Source organism: Streptopelia decaocto, assembly GCF_964273445.1.
Source record: "Streptopelia decaocto genome assembly, chromosome: 6".
Classification (NCBI taxonomy): domain Eukaryota; kingdom Metazoa; phylum Chordata; class Aves; order Columbiformes; family Columbidae; genus Streptopelia; species Streptopelia decaocto.
Genome location: NC_138660.1, coordinates 49,843,107 through 49,861,839, shown reverse-complemented (window position 1 = coordinate 49,861,839; position 18,733 = coordinate 49,843,107). Strand labels below are relative to the sequence as shown.

The 18,733-nt window shown below is 36.7% G+C and overlaps 1 long non-coding RNA gene across 1 annotated transcript; it reads left to right on the top strand.

Annotated features, from left to right (window-relative positions):
• The first annotated feature begins 711 nt into the window (after positions 1-711).
• Positions 712-17,476, top strand: LOC309441269. Its single transcript, XR_014184353.1, has 3 exons — positions 712-806; positions 2,039-2,140; positions 17,362-17,476. It is a non-coding gene; the product is annotated as an uncharacterized lncRNA (long non-coding RNA).
• The last annotated feature ends 1,257 nt before the right edge of the window (positions 17,477-18,733 follow it).

Below are 18,733 nucleotides of genomic sequence, written 5' to 3'. Positions count from 1 at the left end.
CTGAAATTTGACACGGAACCATTCTTCACCTGCCAATCTGTTCAGTGTAATTGTTTTCTAGGTCAAGTGTAACCTCCTTTAAGTGCCCACACACATCCTTTGTTGTTCGTCAGTATATGATTTTACCATAGTTCGTTTGTGCCCAACTTAATTTTGCCCAAAGTGGTCTATAAAACTTTTCATTATTCATTTGTCTCTTATTTATATGCTCTATTCACAATCTTAGTTTTTTCTACAACTTATTGTGGCTCTTTTCTTCCACATCATGAATTGTTACCAAATATAACAACACACTAGAAATGTCCATAGTCAGTGGATGATCAAGCATTTTCAACTACATTTTGAAACCAAATTCATGTTTAACCCATTTAATATGTGCCACATTGATTTCATAGTATTCAGGTTTTATAATAAAATGCTGGTAGATATCAAATCAAAGCACTTCACATAAAAACTATAATTTTTCTCTACATATGTTTAACATCCTAAAGTTTTCATCAAAAGATATCTAGTTATTCTGATGAGATATAGGTTTCATTAACCCTTATTGATTGGCTTGAATTATGTCACCACCTTTGCATAATGTTGCAATTTAAATATCACTCCATTTTTTTTTGCTTGTAATTTCTGTAAAAAAAAAAAATCCACATAGACTTCCAAAGCTTGATAAAATATTTTTTTCAAGTTCTTATTATTATTTAAACAGTTCATGGTAGAACTTTGGAGAACAAAGAAGGTGGATTCACTGTTGTGAAGAGAGAACCCATGGGGTGAAGATCCACCTCAAGAAGGTCAACTTCTCAGAGGTAAGCAAAGGTTGAAAAATAAACCAAATAATAAGAAACTGTTTCTAAGGCAGAAAAGAAATTATTTAAAAAGTAGTTTTAATGAAGAAAGAAAAGGGGAGAAGAGATGGAAAAAAAGCCAGCTACAAGAGATGCTTGGGAAGACTATAGTACAAAACAGAGGGAGCTTGCTAGAGATGTGAGAAGTGTATTCAAGGTACTCAAAATGCTAAATAAAAGATTGCAGGTTGAAGGATGAGTGACAGAAAGTAGCACATAAGAGCAAGGCACTGCTCCTGTGTAACTAGATAGTAATGATAGTTAATCATGGATTTACACAGGAAGAGCAGAAGCCTTAGCACATACAGAGACTGATGTCATTAAATCTATTAAATCTACACGAGTCATTTCAACAACCATTTCTGTTTCCTTTCATGCACTTCACCTAAAGACAGATAGGTGGCAATGCCACAACTGACTGGTGCCATTGGTAAACACAGGAAAATGCTGGAAGTTGTCATGGAAGAGGGCATATTCAGCTAAACCTGGTTTCTCCTTTTCCTAGAGAGGAGTATTTAAAAAAGAAGAAGGAAAGAAAAAAAGTAGTCTTTGCAGAAGGACATTTTTAACAAGGTCTTTTCTGTTTGCTCCATCCCTCTGTGAGGGTTCAGAGCACTGGAATTTCTGTAGGCCTCTGCTTGAAAATAAGGGGCTAATGAAAAGGTATGTGCATGCCTTGCTACCCTAAACTAGTCCTCCTAGAATATCTTGGGATTTGCCAAAGCACTAAATGATTTTGGCATAGAACACTTTAAGGGAAAAGTCACCTTTTATTCTTTGATTTTCAGTATTTAGAAATGTAGCTTCGGTTTCCTTTGTGTTTTTTGTATAAAGGAAATTCATTTTGAATAGAGATGGGTCCATTTCTTTAGGTTTGATCTCAATGGATATTGAAGCTGGACTGCTGCGCCTTCCAACTCTTGCAATTTCTGGGGGAAGAGAGGGCAGCCAGGTTTAGATGAAGAGGACAGAGGAATAGCAAAAAAAGAAATATTTAACATGGAGATTCTCAATTGCGGAGAAAAGCAGAGTTAATGTAAGGCCTAACTATTTCTGTGAGGAGTAGGTACAATTAGAAGTTTTGCTAACATGCTACACTGTCTAATTTATTTTCAAGACAACGAACTTCTATGCTGTAGTAAAATTTCCCCATGGCCATTTTAACCCACAGATCTATTGTGTGCTCCATGAAGGTGAAATCATTCAGATGTCCAGATGCAGCCAGGACATTGCAGACACACAGTTCCAGGGAATGCATACTCCTCAGTGGAGAACCGGGTCCTCAGAGATCACAGGTAAGCCTCATTTTGCATATATAAGCGCTACTTTTGGATTTTTTTTTTTTAGTCATAATAGTTTTTCAAATATGTGGTAGAAGCACAAAAAGCCACTGCTCTTCAGGGAAGTTCTGCATGCGCTCAGACACCTTTTTCTCTGCTTTGGATCTATTCCTTCCCCAGTGGTAAAGCATAGTGGGGAATCCTGTGATGATAGAAGCAGTCGATACCTTTGTAAGAACAGAGAGCTGTCTTTAGCACATGTATGCCTTTAGTTCAATAAACAACCTAGCTCTGCACCTAATTTTCCACTGAAGGATCTAATACCAGCAGAGAACATTTGCAGCATTGTACAATGCTAGTCTTTTTAGCTAGACATTTCCTTGACTACAGTGAGGCTTTTTCTTCCTTCCAGCATGGAAGGGGGGGATTCTATCATCTGTGACTTAAACTGAGTGATACTTTTTTATAATGTAAATAATTTTCCACTAGGCTTGAATATTTGATACCTAAATAAAGAAAATAATTTAACCCACATTAAAAAAAAAAAAAAAAAAGAAAAAGAAAAGAAAAGGAAAGGAAACAATAAAAGGAAAAAAATAAACAAATGAAGACTTTGGGGATCAGATTCTTGACATTAGTAACTTAGCATAATCAGCAATTTTTTCTGGATACTCTCAGTCTAGTAGACAATTTGCTGAGAAATTGCAACACATTCTGACGTTGTTCCCAGTGTCCCTGAGAAATTAAGATATGCCCGACATTTTTTAAAATGGACAGTCTGTTTCTGACTTTTTCTGTGTAATTGTATAAGTTTGGAAAAGAGCTATTCTTTTGTACCTAATGTTGAAATTCATCCTTAATGTCTTTCACTGTTATTACCTATTGACTGTGGTGAAGGAAAAGACATTTTAAGAAAATATGTTTCAATGACAGAGCAAAATAAACAGTGGAACATGTAACTGGTAACTCATTAAATAAGAAGTCCGTGCTTTTATCTGGCTCTTCAAACACATTTTAGGCACTTCAACAAGATTAGAAAAACACTTTTATGCCAAAAAAGAAACTCCTTTAATCACTTCTCTTCTAAGAAGGTACCTGCATGAAAAGAAGAGAATTAACCTCTCTGCTGCCATTACTCTTTTTACTGCAAAAAAAGCATTTGTAACATTTCTAATACATTTGGTTCTGTTAGATGGAAACAGCTATGTTTTCAGAAGCATTAATCATATGGGAAGGTATTTTCAAGAATGTATCTTGCTGGGAAAGTATTAGTATACACTAGACCATCATTAGTTTACTCTAATGGAACAGCAAGAGCCCCAGTTTTCTCAAGTGCTAGAGACAAGGCCAGTCTATTATGTTCTTTATGGTCCAAGACTACTTTTGCTTTTGTAGTTTTATTTACACTATTACATTACAAAGAAGGGAAAAAACCACTCAAAAACTTCTAGTCATAACAATTTAGAGAGTAAATGAAAGCCAATATGGAGAGAAGGGGTGAACAAATAAGAGTTATCATCAGATGTGTGCATCCCACTGAACTCAGTACAAAATTGCTGCTGCAGTGTAAGACGACAAAATAATAATTAAATGATGATGTGAAAACCAGAAACACAGAAACAGTCTACATATATATATACACATATATACATATATATATACACATGCACATACATATATATATATATATAATATATATATATAAACATGTTGCAGCATTGGATGCAACTCCTAAGGCTGCATTGTCCCCATGAGTACTTCAGCAAACATATCCTACAATGTAACAAAGGAATGAGATCATACAGCTCTTGGGTGGTTTTGCTGGGACTCTCTTTGGGATCAGTTGAAAGCTTGAACGTCAAGCAGGGGGACAACCCTTTCACAGACTGGATCTCTCAGAACCTTCCCCAGCCTTGAGCCTGGCCAAGGCCCATCACTTGGAGATGGAAAACTCAGCTGTTGTGCTGCCTCTTTTCATTGCTCAGTGGAAAAAGGAGGGGTGGTGTTGGGGGAAGGTGACTTCCTATTTCAGCACAGAGCATTCTGTTACCACCTTGGCTCTCCCACCAGGTGGTCTTAATGTGATCTTGGAAGATAAAGTGCCTGCATCTCTCATTTTTTATTTTTTTTTAAGTCTTGTTTGTGGAAATTGGTATAGATGAGATAAATAATGACCTCAGGACTATACCAGAGCTTTTCTGAAAGGTAAAAGCTCTTTTGGATTTTTCTCATCCTTTTGAAACTACTCTTGCTTTTCTCGCTCGCAAAATGCAGTGAAGTAAGTCTACATTTTAGTTTGCTCAGCCCCATCAGCACTGCCTTCACATCCCAGCAGGTATCCTGCTGATTTTTGGATTTCTCCAGACAGTAGCTAAACTTCTGGATAGTTCTCTGACTTATAACAGGTGTGCTTTTAATGTTTGCCTATAGGAACCTTAATCTTGGAGTCCTCCTATTATTATGTCCAACAAGGCGAGGCATTGCAGTCAAGGGAGATGTTATTGTGGAAATGACAGAATATGTTCAAGGGCAGTGAATAAGTTCCCTTTCAATAAAAGCACACATTATGTCCAAGAATAGTCAAAAGGGTTAAAATACAATCTTTCCAGATAAGTTTCTAGCCATAGCAGGCTCAAAAAGTCAAAAGATTTGAAAGCTATTAGTACTTCTGTAGATCATCCTCTTCCAGACACTCTTTTTTCTTTTTTTTTTTTTTTTTCCCTTTAACTGACAGGTTGCTGTTCAAAATTAAAGCAAAAAGAGGCCCTCTTTTTGCTACATACTTTTAATGGAACTGAAGCCAAAATAAGTCAGACTAAATTATGGGAGTAAATGACCTCCCGGGAAGTATAATACCAAATTCCAAAGAACTGTAAAGAGTTTCCTTTGATCTTTTTAGCTTCACAGCCTGAAATTCAAAATCTGTATTTAATTTTAGATTGCATATGCTAGCTTTTAAGTTTCCTTTCTAACATGATATATCATTTTAAATGATAGGACACCTTTAACTTGTATTTCTTGAAAATGCTGACTATTCTTTCTTTATTCTTTCACACTATAAAAACAGATATAAATATTACTAATTGCAAAAATAATTTGGGGTTGGGTGCTGTAATGGATAAACCATTGACCTTCACTTAAGAGACTGTGCCTTCAAGCTCAACCTGAGTTTCTAAGTAAAATGACTTTGATCTGAGACACAAGTAACTTCAGTTCAATGCCCTAGAGAATATAGATCTAGAAAAAAGGACAAGCTGAGCACTTCACTATATATTCCTGCTACTATTTAGGAGGTAGACAAAGGATGCTATTTTTCAAATGTGGTATAAAGGGCCTATTTCTTTCTATGGCCACAGAGTCACATTGCAAGAACAGTGTTCCTAAACCAGAAATCTTAGAAGGCACAACAAGCTGTATTAGCTCTTGGCCAAAGAATTCTCTGACCTCTGCACTTGAGCACAGATTTTAGATACAGGCAGCTGGAATAATCTCCCTCTTGAGTCCAGAAGTGATCCACAAAAGTCTTTATGCCTTATGCATTATGAAAGAAGCCACCTTTCTTGAGGAATAGTAGGTTGTAAGAGGTTGGCTGGAAGCACAACATGCCAGAGCAGCTGCTAACCATTGAAGTTATGCTGGAAAAGCCCTGGAAAAAGTGCTTACACACAATGTGTTGTTATGTGTCTGAGTGATGATTGGCCAAATAAAGGTATAAATACAGCCAGAATTTTGCGATATAATAGCATTCTGAATTATTCCTGGGGGAATAATTTGTAATGCATAATTTATCCACTGAATTTAGTTTCTTCTTCTACTAACAAAATATCCATAAACTAGTCATGATTGCCTCACACATTGTATTTTCAACAGAGGGACTGATTGGTAAAATTTCTCTCAGCTTATTTTGAACTATTTGAGCTATATATAGTTCCAACTGACTGGTTAAATTACATGTTTTTTTTCACTTTCCTGATTATGAAAACCAACCAGTCAACTAAGGCACCCCTGTCCCACAGCACTTCCTATGTGGGAACACCTGGTGTGAATGCATTAATAGTATTTTCTTTTCCACAAATACACAAATGCAATAAGGTGCTTTGCATTTTCTGCAGTTCTGAAAGGGTGAAGCCTTTTCTGACTGTTTAAAATAAATGGTCTTGAAGCAAGAAGCTGAAATTTCTGGGGTCAGTCACTACAGATTTGAATCCAACCCTTCTTATCACAGCCCACCCCAGACAGCAGTTACTGTTACCTTCCTTCTTCCTAGTAAATTGCTGACAAAGTCATCTGGTGGGTCTCTGAAAAAGAGAAGAGATATACAAAATCATTTTGAAATCATATTACCTCTGAGAAAAAAAGCAATGGCAACATTCGAACAGAACAATGAACTTAGTCAATGTAAAATTGGGTTGTGTGTAAACTCTTACACTCACTGACAAGATAAAACAGATTGACATGCTTTGAGGTGTGATTGCTGATAAAAAAATGCCATTTGTAAGCCTTTTTACTCCCAGCCAAAGTGGAAACAATTAAAATATTTAGAAGTAGCCTTCTTCTCCTCATCTGAGCGAGAAGCTCATCTGGGCTTCCTTAGCAGTAAACCTATCTACCACACTTCTGGAGAGAGAGGCAGACCAGAACAAGCACAACCTTGGAAAACCTCAGTGGCAGGAGTTTGTACAAGTCAGAGAAAGTAAAATTAATAGATATCCTATCATGCATTTTATGGCTGGCTGCCTAGCAGGTTGAGAAATTACATCGTTGCCTTTGCTGTATCTGTTTGCATGGATTTTAGTTTTCCTGCTAATTTCTGCTTGCCACAGAACTGTTTCTTTCCCCAAATGTTCTAACAATAGAACCAAGTTATATGGAACAATTAATTTAGGAAGATATCTGAAAACAAAATGATCAATTCAAAACTGACGGTTCTCAAAAGATCAGGGTTGTCTTGTGCCAGTACTGTCTTGGGTCCCTCTAGGCCATCAGCAAAGTTCTAAACTTTCTCAAGTTTGGGACATTTGGGTCTCAGTTTTACGTTACCTCTCAATGGATATTAAAATTTGTTGATTCAAGCTTTCTTATTTCTAATACTACAATACTATTCAGCATTTACATAAAGTTTAATATTTACTTCGACAGAAGCCAATTTATGTTTGTTAGTAATCTATGAATTTAGATGATCTTCCTGGAAAAAAAAAGAAAATAAATAAATAATTATTAAAAAGAAATTATCCAACCCAAACCTCTGATTTTTATGAGAGAACTATGAAAAAGAAATTCCGGACTCTAGCTCAGATAATTATGAAATTATGAAAGATAGACATTTTTGTCTATTAATCCTGCACATTAAAGTTTCATTCCCATATAAAATGGGTGCAAATTAATTTCAAATGCAAAAGCACATCTGTCTAACATTCCTGTACACAAGCATTTTCATGAGCTTGATGGGTAGTTTTATGAGGAGCTGAAAGGAGGAAACTGAGCTGGGGATCAGAAAAGACTCCCAGTGAAAGTGCTGGTAGTCATTCAAAACTGGAGCAGACAAAGCATTCCAGAATACACCGTGGGTTTTTTTTTTAAGTGAAAGTAGGTGAGATAGAGAACAATTGTCTGAACAAGACCCCTGCTGCAAGAAAGGCGGATGGATATTGCATAGATACAAATATATATATATATATATATTAGCAGATCAACATATTTGACGCTATCATGCCTCAGTTCCCCACTGCACACACAATTCTCTTACATCTGGTGCTCAGGTGGTGCCTCACACTGAGACTGCACTGTTTTCTCACAGAGCCATCAGGCTCTAAGACTGATGGAGAGATCAAGGTTTTTTTTGTACTTTGTATTTACATTCTTAAATAAATAGCTACTGTGTTTTTAACATCAATAGGAAAACAATAGCAACAGTGTTCTGCCCTATAGGTGAATCTATGTGTTATCTAAAATATTTTCTTGATGATTTTTACAACTTTTTTTTTAACTGTTACATAAGATTTTTGACAAATTTGTAGATTGTGACTTCACAGTGCTAAGCAATCTTAGGATCTTACTGGCAGCCAAGGAGTCTTTTGCTTTGTACTGCGGAGGCATCAAACACTTTGGAGCTGTAAAGAAACATGAAAGCATATCAACCACTATTTTCACCCTTGACTATTTCTCTCACATCCCTCAATTATTTTAAATTAAAGATTGGTAAATTCCTTCACTGTGAAGCATGTAGAATTTTACAGTTACATAATCTGATGCAGTGTCAGTCCATGACACTTTCATTATTCTGTTTTTTCTCTGACCTTGTTCTCGGTTTCATGTATGTAAATTAGCAGAAAGAAATGTTCTCATCTCTGGTATTTTCTGAGTTCTTTTGATCCTCCTCAGGGTGTGAGTGCTCGTGTTTGTACACACACTGGCATGATGGGGTTCCTGACTTGGTCATTAGAGCTTTTAGGTGCTGAGATAATGCATATTAAAAAAAAACCAAACAGAATTGATTTATGTCCTTGTATGTGCGAGTGTCTAATTAGTATTCAAAAGGCATTATTTTCAATTGGATGCAGGAATATATATTGTATGCCAAATATGTGATTCATACTGACTAATACAATATAAGTAATAGACTTGTTTACTTGTTTGCATTTAATTTGAAAGAAAAAGATTTCTTACAATCCCACTTCAATATTACATCAAGGCATTGTCTCAGAAAAATCCCACACGTGTTTATTGAAATGCGTTTAAAGATAGGGTTTAATAAGTTGGAGGGCCATTCTCTCCTTGTGGAGCTAATGTATCTCCCATTACCATTAAATAGTGTTATATGTGTATATTAAAGGAAGAATATTAGTGATTAATAACAACTCACATTTTCCAGTGTGCTGAACCCTTTGAGAAACCAGGGAAGATCCTGAGATCTGCCTAGTTTAGCTAAACTACACCTTAAATGAACATATGTTTTATAGCAGATCTTTAAATAAACCCAGTGGATTCGGTGATCATTTCGAGGTCAGTCCAGTCTTAACTTTTGACATACAGCAATGTAGCTAAGTGTGCTTAAGAGTAAGAAAGTGTATTTATTTCAGTGCTGGCAAATAGTGGTGGTTGGTCTGTCAGCAGCTCCCAAATTAGGCCATTTTAGCACTCAAAAGCACTGTGGATTTTTTTTCCCCTTACTGGTTAATGATATTAACTAGTCATTTGTTCCTGAGAAAAGAAGCAAAAAGGATGTGTGTTAGGCTCATAGTAACTTCAATTAGTTGTTAGCAAAAGATTTTATCCTGGTAGCAAAACCAGAAAAAAAAATCTTTTAAATTAATTTGAAGATGCCTACATTTAGAGAATGGCATTGCTTTAACAGGGCTATGCAAATGAGTCCAATTTAGCATCTTGTATTCAGCTGGAAACCATTGCTAAATGATCGGGATAGCCAGTCACAGATATTAAAATGAATTATATCTAATCTGAATTTTAGTCACGCTACATTAACTAATAGAAAGTTATTAACATTTCAAGAGAAAAAAAGCTTTTGCCTGCAAAATTAACAGTGGCTGAGATGTGACCTGTGAGCCATGCAGCCTGATCACTGTAATGACAGTGTAATGGCATATTTACATTAAAATCTCTGCAGCTAATATGTGATTCAGAATTGGACGTTAAGTCGAGGATTATTTAGTCTGGCCTGTTGGCCTTTCTCTAAGTAGTTTTTTTTTACTTCAATACAAATCTGAAACTTTTCATTTCATGACTATTTATGTGACTAGTTTCTATGGCTATGTCTCTCCATCTTTACATCAGCTGCTTTATATGGCCAGCTTACTCTTTCATTTTTCCCTTCCCTTTTCCAATGTATTTATCATTTTTTGTGGGCATGTACAACTTCAAGAAACCCACATTAGTTGCAAGGCAGTCAGGAAAAGGGAAATGTTTTTCTACTTCATTTTTACTGATAATTTGCTTCAAAAGGCAGTATGTTTTCATGTTTTCCTTCCTATACTTTTTAAATGTACAGCACCCTGGAAAAAATGGATAATTCAAAGCCATCTTTGTCTGGATAGAAGAAAATGTGTAATTATAAAGCTATTCTTATCCTTAGCAGGCAATGACAACATGCTACAGCTTCTCCTGCTACCAGTTCATTTCTACCAAAGCAAAGGCTTTCTAGTTATGGACCTGATAATGTGGCAATTGTATAATCTATGGCATTTGTTAAATTCGTGGAATACTGGCATATATTAATTTGTTTGCTTCATTACTTAAAAGATACAGCAACATTAAAAAAACCTGAGAAAACTCAATGGAATTTAGAAGCTAACTGTATAAAATTACAACTTTCATTTGATAGAGGATTATTCAGAGAAGTCAAGTTCAAAGATGAGCTTGATTGGGCTTGTGTTGGTTCTCTGTACTAAACAGGACATTTTCATAAAGGCTCAGACTACAGCTGGATCTTCAGCTGAGAAAAAGCCAAATACATTTTATTAGTACAACTTTTGCGATTTTAATATTTGATTTAATTTTTGCATTAAATACGTGTTTCCTTGCCATTTTGTATAAATCTATAGACAGATATTATTTTACTGCAAGAGATACTTTTTTTTATTTTTAATGAAAACTTAAATAAAATGCTAAAGCTAAAAGCAGTAATTCATGACCAAAAGCATATACCTTATATGTTATAGATCAGTGTATGTAAATATATATCAGTGTATGCAAATATATAAGTGCACGAATTTTATCCAAAACAAGTAATAGAATTGTCCCATAATTAGGTCTTCAAGATGGCTGGTAGTCCTACAAATTTTGCACTTGATTTTCTTTAAATGAACAAGCAGAGGCTCATGTGACTCAACTTTTTCACTGGTTTGTTTTCTGTTTACAAAGGGTGTGCGTGGAGCTTCTGCTTCAGCCTAGACATATGTCAATCACATAATAGTCACGATATAAATGTCATCTCACCTCCATTTCCCGATTAGAAAAAGAGAATTAATACAGGGACATCTGTTTGACTGACAAATATCTATGCAGATAGAGCTCTGCACACAGATTTGTAATAAACACAGGTGCAAATGTACAGCTTCATCATATATCTGAAATCTTTATTACGATGCTGTCATAGAATAAATGCTGATAGAAGAAATAACTAGAAATTTGATCTGATATAACATGGTAATAAGCTTAACTTCATTTGATATTTCTGCAATCATCTACTAACATCTAAATTTTCTGTTCAAGATGCACAGCTAATACTGAGCTCAGAGCCAAAGACACTCTCCTTTGTGGTCCCAGGTGGACCACGGCTGCTTCAGGTCTCATGGCCAATAGAAGCTGATGGCAGTGGGAGCAAAGCAGCTTCCCTGATGTTGTGGGGCTGCCACTGAGACTCTTCAAAGACACTATTTTTTTTTCCTCTTTTCATACTTTGGACATAGTCAAGTACATGGTAAAGTTGTACCTATCCTGCAGCAATTTCTGTTGCCCTTTAGAAACAGATTCCACTGCTGAAAATTAGACCAGCCCCCTAAAAATAATACCAAAGAATTAATCTTAGCTGTAGTTATAGAACTGAGTTGTCCCTTTTGCACACCACCACCCCCATTCCCCCTGCCCCACTGAGGACCTCAAATGCTCTCACAGTGTTGCATTTGGCTTTTAAAATGGTATCTCCCCATTTTAGTTAGGTTTCTTTTTTGTTTGTAGATTGCCTGCAACATTTGCTGTCATTAATATTACCAATCTGAACATTTGCTGGGCAAGGGCCAGGACTTCTTTTTTATACTACAAGTGCAGCACACTTTTCCTTTCTGTAACTGCCTCAGTGGTATTGTTGCATTTAAATTTAAAAGCCAGATTAATTATCTGGAAACACAGAGCATGTAAAAATGAAACTGAAAAATCTTAGATCTCCAGATTGATTAGCAATAACTTTGGAGACAAGGAGAGCTTAGGAAGACAAGACAGAGAGGCACCTAAACAAGAGTGTGCTGGAGACTCAAAGACAGGTTGGGTTGTTTGCCTGTGTTAACTATCTTCAAAACTTTGAACAGGAAAATGGTGTGGCTCTAACAGCAGGTTTCATTATAAAATACAATAAAAGTCATGGACGCTGAACTAACTTTTGAGAGAGAAGACTGGAAAGATAAAACCCTACTTAGGTCTGAAATGTTTTCAATGTTAAGTGGTTCTCATAGGACCTCACTGGTCTTCTGAACCTGCCAAGGCAGGTTATTGGGAATTCAGCAGGCAAGAGCAAGTGTTTCTTAGTAAGGTCCATCTCCATCCTCAGAACCACTCTTTGAAAGCAGAGTTTTTCAGAAGGTGCTGGCAATGGTGAGAAAATTTGTTTTATCCCAGAGACAGGTTCATTGGTGAGCCCCCTTCATTAGGAAAAGGAGTAGATTCCTATACTTCATTAACAAAAAATTCTGAGATGTCAAATGCTGATCTACCACTTACTGCTGATCCCCTGCCTACAAGTTCAACTTCCAATAAACAAACTGCCATAAAAGGAATTCTTCTGAACATTTTACTTGCTATTAGACAAAACCATACAAAAAAGAATGGTCATGAATTTACTATTTTCTGTTAGGTGCTTCATTAGTCATATACCAAAAACATGCCAGGAAACAATGTTGCTCTTTGCCTTTACTGTAGGCACAGAATGATTTGAAATTAGATTGGCTTTGGATGTGACTGTAGCTATTTAGATAAGGGTATTTGCCTGCTTTCGTGAAAAAATACTCAAGGAGGCTCACAAACAAAAGAGAGACATTGTGGTCCTTTCTGAAAACTTCATGGGCCTCATCTATCTCCTTATTGCCAGCACTATCTGGGAAAGCTTGTTACTGAGCTTACTACATGAGACCTGATTTCTCCCCTATGCACCTCCTTCCAGCCATATCCTATGAAATTTGCAGAAGACATTATTCCTCTAGTATCTTCTGAAGTATTTTCAATGTTATGCAATTTTTCAGATCCTACTGGGCTGTTCAAGATGGAATTTAAACTCTGGTTTCCTACATTTTGGGATGGTTCTCTCAAATTACACTATTGGCTTGAGAAACTTTCCCAGATTTTTTTTTTTTTTCTGAGAAATTTCCCTTCCAAAATCTGTGTTTCTTCACACAAACAAAAGGAGTTAAATATACAAACAGAGTGCTGAAGAAGGATATAAAGAATTCCAAACTAACAAAGAGAAAAACTACTACTGTCTTGAAATTTCTGTGACAGTTTGGAGAATCGGCCTAAGTCCACCATTTTCAGGACATTATGTTTATCACCTTTAATTTTGTGACAAGTTTTTTTTTTCAATAGCTTGATTTTCAACACCAAATACCTATCAATAAACGAATAAAATACTTATATAATGTTAATGTTCTAATTGTGACGCAGGCAAAGGCAGTTTCTCCAAGCTCATCTGTAAAAAGATACCATCTGAAGCTATCAAAGTCTTATTTTCAACAAGTGGATTGAGTCTTTAATGGAGCCCCTTTTAAACCACTATTGCCTTCTGTAGCATTCATTAAAGAGCACACTCTTTCTTTACCTTCCTCACCTCCCCCCACCCCGCCATTTTCGCTCTCCAAAGCTTCCTATGACATTTTTCTATTGATTGTGGGGTTCCCCAACTATTAGTGACAAGCTCCATTCTCTGCCTGTGCATATTTCCCTAAAGCATCTCCATGACTTTTCTGACACAATGCTGTAAAAATAAAAGAATCACAGCCTAAGCCTGCGAAGCAAATGATCAGATCACCTTCCAGACCTTTACTAAGTCTAGTTCCCATTCTAAAGGCTAAAAAATCTGCAATACCCCAAAACAAGGGATAAACAGCTTGAAACTTTGGATTGCCACTAGCGGCCAAAACTAAGCAATACACATACAATCGTATGTGTCCATGAACTGGCCTATGCTGTTATGTATGTTGAGCTGTCTTGTGCTTTTTTTTTTTTTTTGGCTAGCTCCTCAGCTGTTTTGTCCACTAATTGAGACTGTAATATCCTTCAAACATACTCTTTTACAGATTCTAGTATCATCAGCCCTTGGCCTGATTGCTGGCTCTTATCACACCAATCACATATAAATAAATTGTAAACAATATGACTAGCTGCTTTTCTTATATTAATCCTGCAAGCTAGTATTCTCTTGCTTGCTCTTTAATTCTGTTTTTCAGTGCTGGCACTGAAGAGATAGGCAAGGATATCACAGATTATTTTAGCTACATAGCAGTGAGACTTCTAAATCGTTCAGTTGAGCAGATGGAAGTATCATAAGCATGTGGAAAAATAATTAATAATTTACATAGTACAAAATGCCTTATGACCATTGTGGACTAGCCTTACAGAAAAGAGAGGGATACAGTCATCAAAGACCTTGAAACTAAATGTCAGCAAGCTATTCACTTAACAAATAGCGTCCTGATTCCTTCTTGGATTTCTATGCTATCACTGTAGCCACAGAAAATACAGCTTCTGCCCCCAAGAGATTATAATTTCTGTAGAAAACTGAAAGAATTCAAGTAAGAAAAGAGAAAGGTGAAAATATGTGAGAGGGAAAAAAGCAGAGTCTTGTGCATGTTATGGTCATCCCAGAATCACTGGCTGTTATCTTTCCTTTAATCAGATGGGGAAAAAGAAGAGAGTCAGGAAATCTGCAAGACCAACACCTTTTGTTACTGGGCCTCAGCTAGAAAGTATCTGTTAAAGCCAAGAGCTCGCGCCCATAGAGCCATAGGAGAGAAAGGAGACAAATGAGCCATTGAGTCCTGTAATTGCCACCTCTAACAGACTCCTCAGCTGTGAAGAGTCCATAGAAACTGTCTCAACCAGCAAGATCCACATCCAACAAACTGAAGACTTAAAAGGAAAAGCCCAGTAGACAGATTAAAGTCTCTGACAAAAGATGGCAGAGACGTTGTGAAAACTCATTCATATTCCTAAATAGTTCTCTGCCACATTACCAAGGAGGAAAGACCCACCTCTGAACAGTTGTGTCCATGAGTCTGAGTTCAGGAAAAAAAATAAATATATATATATATATATATGTATATATATAAAAATTGCTTATAAAAATAAAGAACTTCCATGCTTTGGTCCCTGCAATCCTCACGTTACCTTTAAGGTCCTTTTTTCCAAAACAAATTTCTGAGGGCTAATCTTCACAACAGTCTCTGGTTCACTATCTGGGTCACGCATTGTTTCCCCTCTACCTATACGAAACGTCTGTAAGTAATAGTTACATCAAGATCTTGGCTGTTCAATAAACAGAGCCCAGTTCTTTAATTGTTTCATCCTTTTGAGCGGGCACACGGAAGTGACCAAAATTAACTTAGGATGTGTTGTATGCTTGAATGTTAAAATCAGCAACCTTACCTACTGTCGTTAATGTAATATAAAGATTCTAATGGTCTTTCAGCATAACCATAATACGCCTGGTTTAAACCGCCTTTGACTTGGAAGCACAAGATAAAAAATTACATTACATAAAATAAAACTAAATAAAGTAACTCCTCCTCTAATTCTTGAATGGATTTCTATTGACTCCACACAGTGTGATTTAGATATTCATTTGCAAATTGTATTAATCAGCCATGCATCTCACACCATATTTATTTTTTCTGGTATTAAATCGAGGCCATTCGTAGTGTTGCTGGACAGACAACATCAACAAATACAAAATTTTGAGCTTAAAATTTTTTTAAAAATACAGTTTGACCTTTACACGGACACTTCATGTAAAACTAACTCACAAACATTTCAGTCCTAAAATGTTAATGCACTACAAGGTTAATTTGCTATTATTAATCCATTAAATTATAACCGTATGCCCTTTCTTAAATTAACCATTATTTACTTATTTAATTCTTACGACCAAAGTCCAAAAGCACTTATCTTTGTTACAGAAACTAAAAAAAATGTTAGTTAGCTAGACCTCACAACACTTCAGCTGGTTTCTAGTTGTGTGCCTTCACTAGTACTAAATGCCTTGGCATTAAAAAAAAACCAACACGGCAAACCAGGTGGTCGGCAGTTTTTTCGAGATCACTTGCTGGAGTAGTTCAAGTCAAAGAGGCTAACCTATCTCTTCTTTAGTAAAAAAAATATTTCTTCTTTTTCCCTTGTCTGTGATTTGAGAACAAGAGAGGAGATTTTTATGTGCATATGTAGCAATGGTAAGCAGCTGTAAAAACCTCCCACCCTAAAGATTGATGAATATATGTTTCATTAACACCAGCACATCTGAAAGACATTTGACACTTTGGAAGACCAACTATGATTCCTTAAAATGCCTCAGACAAAATGCCTCATAATATGGTCTTTAATGGCCATCTGAGGAGCCTGTAGTGCTTTTTCTATTTAAAAATTTATAAAACCTTATCTTCTGAATATACCTGACCACTGTGAAAATGTTTATTTTGCTAGAATATTTTGAACTATACTTGGATGAGCAGATGTGAGATCCACACCGGAGATGTCTGAAAAGCCTTTCTGAAATAGTTTTTAATTTCTTCGTCCTGTTTATACTGGTTTTCTATTTATGACTTTAAAGACTCACCACACCCTACGAATATCAAACAACAGATAACAACAGAGCAAATACTTTGTGGTCATCCCATGCCATTTTCATTGAATGGCTGTTAACAATGAGCACATCTGTAAGGTTCCACATCTGTTTGCGGGTGTTGTGCAAAGAAAACCAGAAGCTGAACTGAGTGGATAACTATTTTCTACAAATAACATTTTCTGAGTGCTTTTAGCTGTGATGCAGCCCTGGATGGAGGCCATCCACCCAATGCTTGTAAAGAAAGAGCTCTCCTCCAACAGGGCGAATATCAGTGGTACGGGTGGAGGGCCCTACAGGATGCTTGTCTCACACCCCTGGAGAAAAGATTGGCCTCCACTAATACATGTGGTAGCATTGAGGGCAGGCAGGCAGGTTTCCATGCAGACTCAGGTAAGCTCAAAGGCTTTTGTCCATTCAGAGTGAAAAGTACATTGTACTTGACAATAAACCTGCCATTTGAAACCTCAGGGGTTTTAATCTTATAAATAATAGAGTTCAGAGAAGAAGGGTTTGCAAGTCTGCATAGCACTGCCTGGAATTCAGATTTATGTAATGCACTCATAGGAACGTGATGCTGAAATACATGCAAGTACTCGGGCACTTTAGATTCAAAGCCTATAATGCACAAAAATATGCAATGCAACACTAGTATTTCTCTCTGTTATGCTCTTTTCCCCAGCTGCTATGAGAACATCCATCACTCAATGGCAGATCAGAGCTATCCAGTCCAGTGCATGCACTGACACAGCTTTTTACATTCTGTTGAAGATCCTGCTAACAAGCATGATGTCCACAGCAGAGGAAATTACTTGAAATTTGTAAAATGAGTCAAGGAAGGTGCACATTACTAATCACATACAATAAAATAATTTTCACTCGTTAGGGTTTATATAGTACATAGAAAAAACTGTGGTTTGGACATATAATAACAATGGGTATGGGGGTTGAATTACTTTTCTCTGGGCATCAAGAGAAAAGTTACAGTAGTTCTACTGCAAAATGAATTCATCCCTCAAATGCATTCAGGCATCAAAAACAATTCCTACTGTTTTAGGATATGAAAAATTGATTTGAAATATTCAGCAGCATAAAAAAAAAAAATCTGTGACCACATTGGTAGATGTCTTTGTCTAGTATGTGCATTCAGAAAATTGGGAGCATTTCTTTAGCACTTTCCACTTTAAAAAACCAGAATATTTAAACGGCAAACATGAAGCTGTCAGCCCACGCAGTTTCACTGTGGGGAGGTTATCACATGCAGCTTTTCTGTGTTATTCATTGCTTGCAGCTCTTCCAATCAGATAACCTTAACAAACATGGTGCTATCACTTGCCAGATGTGGTACATGCTATGCAATGTCTAGTTTTTGATGGACTAAAATGGAGCTGAGAATTCTTCTCTTGATGTTATCAATCATCAGTCACACTATGAGATTCACAAAGAGTATCTCAAAGTGTGCTGTCAAGTGCCAATTAGTGATGTTGCTGACCCAAAAGATAAAGAAGATTGTAGAAGAAGCAGCCCAGTATAATTCTCCACTCCAGTGTCCTTAAAGTGGACTATCGTTTATGAATGTACTCCTGCAGATGAAAAGGAAATAGGAGGTCAGTGGTTCCTGTCTTCAACAATCTTCTGCAATCTTCTCATAATGAATTGTAAATAGTATCACTATCAACTTGCTCTTTCTGCACTGGAGAGCAGTGCAAATGGCTCAGCAAAGCCAAACACTGATAATATTGTTTCTCAGGACATAGAGCTGAAGGCCAGACTCTGTCCTCCGCATGTTGTGCCATGTGTGGGTCTGCATGGCTGGAGCTCAACCTGGGCTCTTGGGTGTCCTTCCTGCCTCACCACGACCCCCCACTTCCCCGTAGCCTTGGGGTACGTTCATGTCACGTAGACTCTGGGCTGGAAAACTGAGCTCTTCATCATTTGAGGACAATCTGAAGATTGATGAACAATCAATGGAAACATCTTCCTTCTTCTCAAAGCAATTCTCAGCACAATCTGGAAAAATGTCCTTATCACGTAATATGGTTTTATCATGAGGT